This window comes from Mauremys reevesii, linkage group 13 (assembly GCF_016161935.1).
Source record: "Mauremys reevesii isolate NIE-2019 linkage group 13, ASM1616193v1, whole genome shotgun sequence".
NCBI classification, from domain to species: Eukaryota; Metazoa; Chordata; order Testudines; family Geoemydidae; genus Mauremys; species Mauremys reevesii.
Genome location: NC_052635.1, coordinates 30,257,583 through 30,268,282, shown reverse-complemented (window position 1 = coordinate 30,268,282; position 10,700 = coordinate 30,257,583). Strand labels below are relative to the sequence as shown.

The 10,700-nt window shown below is 50.2% G+C and overlaps 1 protein-coding gene across 1 annotated transcript in view; it reads right to left on the bottom strand.

Annotated features, from left to right (window-relative positions):
* Positions 1–6,644, bottom strand: part of KCNS1 (potassium voltage-gated channel modifier subfamily S member 1) — a 28,775-nt gene extending 22,131 nt beyond the window's left edge. The window contains exon 1 of the mRNA XM_039498190.1: positions 6,359–6,644. The gene's annotated coding sequence lies outside the window, so the exon portion shown is untranslated. The remainder of the gene's footprint in view (positions 1–6,358) is intronic.
* Between the last annotated feature and the right edge of the window lie 4,056 nt (positions 6,645–10,700).

Below are 10,700 nucleotides of genomic sequence, written 5' to 3'. Positions count from 1 at the left end.
AATAGTGACAATAGTGAACCCTGCTGTGCAGCACAATGCTTGGAACTCTAATCAGAGAGAGAATCCCTTACAGCACTTCACAGTGACGATAATAGAGGGATGTTGCTGATGAGGTATTTTTCCTGCTCTGAACTTCTTTTCAAAAGATCTCAGTGTAATATTCCAAAGCTTGCTGGCTTCAAAGTGGAGCTGCTGATGCTTTGAGGTTCCTGTAAGTGCTGCCAACCTGTGATTTCTCTCTGTGAAATGGATTGAATGAGATCAAGTAATATCCGTTAATTATTAATCCTCTGAGTGTGGAGCCCATTTTTCAACAGGGAAGGAGCAAAGAGTTTGCAATTGGAAGTTAATACACAAGCTCTTCCCTGACATCTTCAGCCACATTGCCGAGCTTTACTCACCACCACATTACACAACTGCATCCCCAGGGCATGTGCTTTTTATAACATTGAGAACTGGACATTTTTAGATTTCTAATGAGTTCATAGGTCACTGGGCAAAACACCAAGGCTGGGAGAGGCAGGATGTAGCTTTCACTGGTCTCTGAAATCCAGTGAGAATGTTGTCAGTCAGGGAAGGATCGCTTATGTTTCTCACTTCTATGGCTATGTCTACACCAGTGGTTCTCAATCTTTCCAGATTCCTGTACCCCTTTCAGGAGTTTCATTTGTCTTGCGTAACCCCCTAGTTTCTCCTCACTCAAAAACTACTTGCTTACAAAATCAGACCTAAAAAATACAAAAGTGTCACAGCACACTATCACTGAAAAATGGCTGACTCTCATTTTTACCATATATTATAAAATAAATCAATTGGAATATAAATATTGTATTTACATTTCAGTGTACAGTGTATACAGAGCAGTATAAACAAGTCGTATGAAATTTTAGTTTGTACGTACTTCGCTAGTGCTTTTTATGTAGCCTGTGGTAAAACTAGGCAAATATCTAGAGGAGCTGATGTACCCCCTGGAAGACCTCTGCGTACCCCTGATTGAGAACCACTGGTTTACGCTACAGCTTAGGTTGGCATAACTTATGTTGCTCGGGGTGTGAATAAACCACCCCTCTAAGGGACATAAATTACACTGACATAAGCATTCGTGAGCACGGTGCTATGTTGGTAGGAGAGCTTCTGCTGTTCATGGAGGTGGTTTTATTACGCAGACGGAAGAGCTCTCTCCCATCAGCAAGTATCTTCACCAGATGCGCTGCAGCAGCACAGCTGCATTGATACAGCTGTGCCGCTGCACATATAGACATGGCCTAAGCCTGGAGTTGAGCAGGGAGCCTGCAACTTTTGCTACAGAAGGGTCCTTTCCATCTTGGGTGGGTAACGGAGTGCCCGTTAACAGAGATGCAGGCACAAAAAAAGCTGAAAGGGACTTTGGAAGTTCCCCTTTCGCAGGCCATGTCTAGTCACAGGAATAAAAACCAGAGGCAGGTTTGAAATGGAGGGTCTGGGAGAGAGACTAATGCTAGATTTGTGCTAAACAGCCTAGCAAAGGCATGCCTCTCTGAACCACAGCTCCTTAAAGAAACATGCTCATCAATGCATAAAACAAACCCTCGTATTTTACTGTCTGGAGGAAGCGATTGTCTGTGATAAGCCTCAGAGCTTAATTGCATCACTCTCTTTCCTTTCAAGTCCTTTCAAAATCAACATTTAAAAAAAATACTAACATGGGGAGGTAGTGGGGGTATGTTACTTTTAAGGGAGAAACTGGAATTTCCATGACCTATAATCTTTTCCATGGAACACTTCCTCACAGTCCATTTGTGGCTAAGTGATGACTAATCCAGGTTCCTTCCAGAAGGATGCTTGTGAATTCAGGCTTCTGTGGGGAAGAGACATATCCCGACGTCATGCCTGAGCATCGGCATACACCCATGAAGCAGCAGCTTGGAGGGCCTGAGCCAGAGGTCACTGAAAACAATGGAAACTTCAATTGACTTCAGTGGGCTCTGGATCAGGCCCTTGGGGGAACAGGGAACTTGTGCCGGCTCAGAGGTTTGCATCTGCAGTCAGTGATGGTGTCAAAAGCATTTGAATGCTGTGCTCCATCTTAGAATTCCTTTTAGATGGGATAACTTCCTGTAGTAATATCTTCAGATACAAGGAGGTGTGTGCATCACCCTTTAAAGCATCAACTAGCCAGGACCAGCCTATTTCCCAGCTTGGAAGAAGTGGGCCTGTGGAGGTCGCAAGCCTTTTGTATTAGAGGGAAAATCCTCATTCCTGCATTGAAAATATTGGGGTGGTGGAGTGTCACGAACTATCTGAGCTTGTCTCTTCTGATGATTTGTTTTCTAATGGGTGACATTAGTTCTGCCCACGGTTAACTCCACTGTCTAGAAATGCAACAGTAAATAATATTTTGATGGCTCTCCCTGTGGGGGTTTCATTGTTTTTTCTTGCACACTCACATTAGTGACAATGTTCAACTTAAAAACAAAAAACAAAGCCCTGAGCCAAGATCTAAGCACTATCTCCAATATCAGGTATTAAGACATGGAGACGTTTTACACTAAGAGAAATAAGCTTTAGTTTTCTCGTGGATTTTGGGAGGTTTTTTTTTTTTAACAGCACAACGGATAATGAATACCAATGAGACTGTCTGAAATTATATGTAAATTCTCAAAATTTCCCCATTAGTTTAAAATATTTATTCAAAAAGCTATACCTTAATGGAAAAATACATTGGGATAATGCTGGTCTCTTCTTGCTAAATTTATATAATGTATTTCAAGTGTTTTAAGGAGAGTCATGAGAATTACACAAGTTTCATATACATTGATGCTAAAAATGCATTGTGCTTTTAAATAAAAAACAATCTTGTGAAAGCATTCACTTTCTGAAGCAGGCAGTGTGTGTGTGTGTGTGTGTGTATATCTCCAAAGTGCATCCATACAACATTGCTAACAGTTTCCTTGGATAACACACTTTTTCCAAATAAAACTTTCAAATAAAAGGTATGTACATTTATTCTAAAATGGCCAAGACCTTTTTTCTCTGAAAATATTGGAAAGAATGAAATATGTATTGTGCACTTGCTGAGAAGCTTAAAACTTGAATCTCAGTCCTGAAGTAAGTGCATATATATACACACACACTAACTCCTCACTTAATGTTGTAGTTATGTTCCTGAAAAATGTGACTTTAAGAGAAACGATGTTAAGCGAATCCAATTTCCCCATACGAGTTAATGTAAATGAGGGGGTTAGGTTCCAGGGAAATTTTTTTTTATATGGTATGAAAGTATATAAAAAAGTGTCCCTGGAACCTAACCCCCTCATTTACATTAACTCGTATGGGGAAATTGGATTCGCTTAACATCGTATGCGCGCACACACACACACACACACACACACACACACACACAAAGTTTTAAACAAACAATTTAATGCTGGTACACAGTGATGATGATTGTGAAACTTGGTTGAGGTGGAGGAGTCAGAGGGTGGGATATTTCCCTTACTGCTAAATGATGAGCCCTCAGAGGTTAACTCCCTCACTCTACAAGGCAGCAGGAATGGAGGGAGATATGCACATTTCTCCTTTAAGTACACTGCCTTGTTAATTAGATCAGCTTGCTGAGACTGCAGCTGCTACAAGCTCCCTCTGTCCTGAGCCCTGGTGTGTTCCCCCTGCTCTATGGAAGATAGAGTAAGCAGGGTGCAGGAGCAGGGGGGAGAGGGACACCCTGACATTAGCCCCCCTCTTCCTTCTGCCCCCCAGTAAGCAGGAGTCTCAGGGAGCAGCTCCAAGCAGGGCGGCTCTACTGTTTTGCCGCCCCAAACAGGGCGCCGAATTGCCGCTGCTGATGGTGGGGGCAGTCCATGTGCCCTTCAGGCAGCTCGTGTGTTTCCGCGGCAGCTAAACACAGAAGCTGCGCCTCCATGGACAGCTGAACATAGAAGCTGCCACCGAATCGCCGCCACCGCGGAAACGCGCGTGCCGCCCTAACGGCACATGGACTGCCCCCGCCATCAGCGGTGGCAATTTGGCACGCTGCTTGGGGGCAAAAACACAGGGACTGCCGCTCCTTGCAGATTGCCGCCCCAAGCACCTGCTTGGGATGCTGGTGCCTGGAGCCCGCCCTGGCTCCAAGGCAGAGGGCAGGAGCAGCACATGGCAGTGGGGGGAGGGACAGCTGCAATTGCTAGCCTGCTGGGAAACTGCTGCACAGGGAACTTAGGGGAGCAGGGAACTGATAGGGGGAGCTGATAGGTGGGCTGCTGGTCCACCCTGGTTCCAAGCCCCCACCAGCTGGCTGCAACAGGCTGCTCTTCCTACAAGCAGTAGACAAAGCAGGCGGTTGCCAAACAACGTTAGAAGGGAGAATTACACAACTTTAAACAAGCATGTTCCCCAACTGATCAGCAACGCAACAACGTTAACCAGGACAACTTTAAGTGAGGAGTTACTGTATTTTTCTTGAAGGGTTAAGAGTGCTTTAGATTAACAGCTTTCAAAAATTTGCCCAACACATGGATACTTCCCATTTTGACTGAGATTAAAAGCAAATTTCCCCAACAGAAGCAGTTAGCGAGGCTGGTATTTTTTAGTTTTAAGGCACACTTCCTGTCATTGTAGCTCACTTCTAAATCCTCACTCCTGCAAATTCTGTGAATGCATTTTTGACAAACTGCTGCAGACAAATCCTAGAAATGTTTACATGGCACGTGAATTATGATGCACCAGGTATGAAAGTCACCTGTAAAGTGTCCCTTGGTGCGGGGAGGGAGGTAGTGCTGATTGCATTAAAACACATGGCCACAATATCTAAGCTGTTTTTCTAGTGTGTGAAGACTAGGAAGACAGATCCGCAGGGGCTGTTTGGGGGAAATGCGCTTTGGGTCCAGCAGCACTCATGGAATTCTTAGCAATCATTTTATTACATGCCAAGTGCCTTTGCAGAGTCCTCCCGTGTCTTCCCCTGACTGATTTCTGTTTGGGAAAGGATGCCCAACAAGCCATTGGGAGCCTGGCCTGGAGAGCTGCAGTTTGCCTTTAATGGGCACTCCCTGGGAAGGGAGAGGGGCAGGATCCCTGCTGCATCCTTTGCCTTCCTGGGCACCCTCTTTGTTCTTTGGGGACCTGTTGCACTGAAATCAGTGGAAAGATTCCCATTGATTTTAATGGGCTTAGCCTTCCATTGACTTGAATGGGCTTTGGGATCAGGTCCTGGGAGGTTCTCTGGACCCCAATGGAGGGGCCATGGCAGAGATGCTCAGACTGCTGCATTAGATGGGGATGAGCAGCTCAAGGTTTTCTGCAAAATCCCAGGGCCGAGGATCCCCATCCCTGCTCCCTCCCCAGCTCAAAGAGGCTTCCCCTCTCCCTGGAGTCCCAACCAGATGGCTGTGGCAGCAAATGCGCATCAGCCTCACTGCAATGGGGAAACACCAGACCCTGCCCGGGAATCCCTGCATCAACTGCAGGATTCCCCAGCCCAGAGCCACCCCCCTCCTGCTTCTCAGCCCCTGCTGCAGGTGGGAAGCAGCAGTGCCAGAGATTGCCAGTGGGAGCCCCCTCCTCCTTCAGCCTGTGGTCCTGCATGGAAAGCATGTGAATGACTTAAGGACCACAGCCCAGGGGAGCCAGAAATTCCTGGGCAAGAGGAAAGGGAAAAACAGGCTGCCACTAAAGCCCGCCAGTGCCAGGGGAATGGGCCAGGGTGTCCTGGCTCATGGCGTGTTGTCCAGGGGAAGGGATGCAGAGACCCTGCACAGGGTGTGTGTATGTGTGTCGGGGTGGGGGCGACAACCCAGGGGAGGGGAAAGAGAGACCCTGGCACAGGGGAGGGAAGGGGTGAGACAGGAGAGACCCTGGCACAGGAGGTGGGGGGGGTCCCACCTGGGGAGGGAAGGCAGAGACCCTGGCACGGGGTGGGGCAGAGACCCTGGCACGGGGTGGGGTCCCGCCTAGGGAGGGGAGGCAGAGACCCTGGCACAGGGGGTGGGGGGGTCCCACCTAGGGAGGGGAGGCAGAGACCCTGGCACAGGGGGTGGGGGGGTCCCGCCCGGGGAGGGGCGGCAGAGACCCTGGCACAGGGGGAGGGGGGGGTCCCGCCCGGGGAGGGGAGGCAGAGACCCTGGCCCAGGGGGAGGGGGGGGTCCCGCCCGGGGAGGGGAGGCAGAGACCCTGGCACAGGGGAGGGAAGGGGTGATATGGGAGAGACCCTGGCACAGGGGAGGGGGCTCCATCCGGGAGGGGGCAGAGACCCTGGCACAGGGGGAGGGGGGGGTCCCGCCCGGGGAGGGGAGGCAGAGACCCTGGCACAGGGGGAGGGGGGGCAGAGACCCTGGCTCTAAAGCCGCCCCGAGGCGCTGGGCACCGCGTGCCCCGCTCTTACCTGCCAGCCCAGCAAGCCGCAGCGGTGCGTGTGCGCCTCCCGGACCAGCCCTCAGCCCCTGCGCCCTCTCCGGGGAGCCTGGGCAGAGCCTGGCGCCTCCATGCTGGGACCCTGCCTCTGCCTGGCCGCCCCGCGCGCGCGGCAAGCGGAGCTGGGGGGCTCCGGCCCTCGCGCTGCTCTCCTAGCGCCCGGGCTGCGCGGTGCCGGTGCCCGCTCCCGGCTCCCGGGGCTCCCTCCGGCCGCTCCTGCGCGCGCTGCGCCGGGTGAGCGCGAGGCACCTGCCCAGCCTGCCTGGGAGCGGGCTGCCCGCGCCCATCCTCTGCCTTTTAAAGCCCAGCCCGTCCGCCCCAGGAGCCAGGGGCTGGCGGACAGCTCAGTGCTAGGCACCGTCTGGAAGTTCCCCCTGGATCCATTGCAAGAAACAACTCCTTAGGGATCAGGGGGCATTTGACGCGCTCCGAGCTGCCATCTGCCCCTCTCGGCCGAGCGCGGATCTCCCCTTGTGAGCTCAGCAGCAAATCCCCGAGAGGAACCAAGGCTGCTCTGGCCCCCTGCTGCATTACAGCTGTGCTGCCGGGGAGGCAACCTGGACCCCCCCCCCCAGGGGGAGCGGTAATTAATTAGGACAGGTGGTGTCCGAACGGGAAAGTGCCCGGTAAGGGGTCTCTGGCAGAATAACCCCTCGCAGTCAATAGCTGCTGCATTTGTTTCTTATTGTGCATCCGAGAGAGAAGGAGATTCCCGAAGCTGTGGTCTCCAAGCAGCCCCCGGTAAGTGTCAAACATAAAAGTCAGCCCCAGGAGCGAGCTCCCCAGGCTGGAACAGGCAGGGCATCTGCCTGGACGACCGACCGAAAGGAGCCCTGGAGAGAGGGGCAGAGGGACTACGGGTCTGATCCACAGCTCACCAAATCAATGCCCATTGGTGCCAGTGAGCTTTGGATCAGGCCCTACAGGGATCAGAGATGCATGTAGTGGAGTAGTGTCATTGGAAAAAATAAACATGCATAACATTCAACGTGTTCTTCCAGGAGCACTGGCAGCATAACCACGTATGAGGTGTGAACAAACCTGCGGGGGCTTTAGGGAAAATGACAGCTCCCCTCCTCCCCCCAATTTCAATGAATGTTAAAGCTCTGGATTAAGTACTCCCAGTGAGGATATAAAACTTTTGCCTGCTTTGGCAAGGTTAGGACAGACAATTCCCCCTTGGCACAGCTCCAGGTGGTACTAGCAGTGAGAGATGCTGCATAGCCCAGCATTTTAACACTGTCATCTAAGCCTACTCAGACTGACCTGCCGTCTACACTACAGCTTGTCTAGCTTGTGAAAACCTCCTACCACCAGTGCAGCTCTTCTGAGCTCCCAGCACTGGGAGCGCTGCCATAGACTGGCTGCTCTGAGCAGGACAGGATAACATCACCCAGGGGCTTGTCTAGCGCTGGTGGCAGAGGAATTCTGCAGCCTCTTTTGCTAGTGTAGCAAATTTATCTACACTAGCAAAACTGTAGATTTGGGTGAAACTATCTTGACATCAGTGGAGTTATGCCAGGGATGCATCTATCCCACAGTGTTTAGGCTCCAGGCGCATGGTCACCATTGTTCACTGGCACACTCAGCACAAGGATGTGACCCTGGCAGCAGTTCCTGTCCATGTATTGCTTAACTCTGTGTCTGGTGGAATGGTGATCTCAGGAGAGTTAAGACAGCGGGCAGTCTTCAAAATGCATTTAGAACCTTGAAGAACCATGAGGCAGCATTGTGCACGTCTGGGAAACCAGGCAATGCCTCATGTTTGAGATGCTCTCAGGACAGGACATTTGGTAGACATCTTCACTGACTTGGAATGACCTAGGCAGGGAGGCTTGGGGGACACTCCACTGTCTCTTTAAGAGGAGAGTGTTGTAGGATGAATGAATCCAGAAAAGCCCCAGGCATGGCAGTCATCCCATTTCAGTTCACTGGGCTGCCTTTGCCACCCAGGGCAATCTCTATGAATCAGGAGGGCCCAGAAACTGTTACAATCCTACACACTACATCAGAGGTCAGTTATCAGGGTGGAGTGATAGGAAAGGAAAAATCTTAGTGCTCCGTCAGGTGAGGGCTGGGGATTACATTTGAATGCAACGTGGTTGTGTCGGTATCTATGAGAGTCTGTACAGGTGATCTCTACACGATCAGCCCAGAATGAGACGTCACATTAAGTTTGGGATTTTATCCCATGTCCTCTTCATTCCAAGTCAGGTGGCAGGTTGCTGCCCTTTCTCGCCTTTCTTCCAGGCTAGATGCGGTTTTCTCTTATTGCTTTTTGATAACAAATGTATTTGTATCTTCTTGATAGTTTGACAAAACCTCTGCTTCCTGCTCCCTTCTGTTTCAGACACAACTATTAGTAGTAGTAGTAGTCTCTGTAGTCACTCTGTGATAGCGCCTAGGGGACCTAAACAAGGGCCCCATGCTGTCAGGTGCTGTACAGGTGTGCAATGAAAAGACGGTCCCTGCTCTAAAGAGCTTACAGTCTAGTTTGTGCAGAAAGTCAATCTCTGTCAATGTCTCCTGGGTCACATTTTTTGTGCCATCTCTCCATTTTGTGTTTGAACTGTGCTTCGTGTCCCGCTGGTCCTGGATTGTAGTTTTGGTGAGAGCCTGCCTGGGCTTTGCACGTTTCACTCTGGTGGGTTAGTCACTAGTGTAATAGTTCTGTGTAGCAGAATGAGCTCGTTCCTCTTGGAGGAGCTGCATGTTTCTGTGTGTGATGTGTCAGTGTCTCTGTGTGTTTCAACCCGTTTGTTTACATGGGAAGGAGGCAGCAGGGGGGAGGGAGTCTTCAAGGGAGGTCTCAAAAGACAAAGGGAAATTCCTCTCTGCTGTGATATGAAGCAAAAGTTATTTATTTTTTATGGTAATTAGGGATGGCTCAGCAGCCTGGAAACTGGGGAGTAAATGTGTGTGAATTCATCTGAACAGAGCATCCCAGAATAAATATGTGGCCGTATAATTAATTATGGTGGCAGATTAAGCGATTCCCCAGTCCTGAGAGTGGGGTCAGGGATGTATTTTAAATTCAGTTTTCTCAGCATCTCCTTTTTGCGTGATAGTCAAATTGGATTTTCTTTTTCTTCCAAAATATTTTGCAGACAGCCATTTTATTGGAGAGGAAGTTTGCCCTGAGGCCCCCGCTTTATGACCCTTTGAGTCGCTTTATTTCTTTCTTGTATTTAGCTGTAAAATATGCACTGCCCATCAGTAGCCTCTGGTGCATTTACTTAAAAACCACCGTCCAGCAAAGATAACCAGAGGGGACAAGAGTCCAGCATAAAGCAGAACTTCAAGCCCTGCCCAGAATGAACCCCACCCCCCAACTCCCTTTCTAACACTGCAGCTGACAGATGAGGCAGTGACCCTTGTGGAGAGGGGCAAGTCCCTTATTATTTATTTATGGGGAGTTATCAGTGCCCACAGGGCTTTGTGGGGAAGTGAAAATGTCAAAGGGAAAATCCTGGCCCTGTTGAAGTCAATGGGAGTTTTGCCATCAACTTCCATGGGGCAGGATTTCACTGCAAATCGTTGCCCCGAGGAGTTTGCAGTCTGAAATCAGGAACTCTGGAGTGCTGCAAGGGACTCATCTTGCCTTCATTTGATCTTTCTGCCTAGGGAAGGGACAGTGGATTCAAGCTGAGAAGGGCAACCGGAACCTTGGGCATTTCTTAATACTTTCTATTGATGCCAACTACCCTGTGGACCCTTTGACCATGAGAAGTCAACGAGGAAAGGGCACATTTGGGGTGAAAGTCACCCCTGTGCAGAAGGCTAGAACAAGCCCTCACAGGGCTTAACTGGGGCTTGAGGGCTTCACTGGGATTTAAGTGGTGCACAGACTTTGTGCTGGGGTGAAATTCCCTCTTGCTGCTCCGATGTGGGAGAGAACGTTCTCCCCTGGTAGCAAACCAAGGTCTGAGTTCTTCTTTCCACAAGGCCCTTTCACCCCACCCCACAGGGGCCTTGCAAGTGAGCAGGACTCAGTTACTCCCACTTTCAGGCCCTTTACGCTGCCAGAGCCAGGTAACAGGGGCCACGGTGTCACTGAGAATCACCCCCCCCTCTCTATTGTGAGCTCTCTATTTGTGCTCCCTAGATGCCACTGTGTATAGCAGCACAGCGCGGGTATGTGTACTGAGCATGACTTTTCTGAACTAACTCGGGATGATGTGGAGATGGAAATAGGCACGAAAGCAGGTCAGCTGAAAATGCCTTACCATCTCTTCCTTGCAAGCCTGCCCCCTTCTTTCTTTGTGCAGACGGGTGTCTCTCCTCCCACCAATGCCCACTGGGTTTTTGTGGCT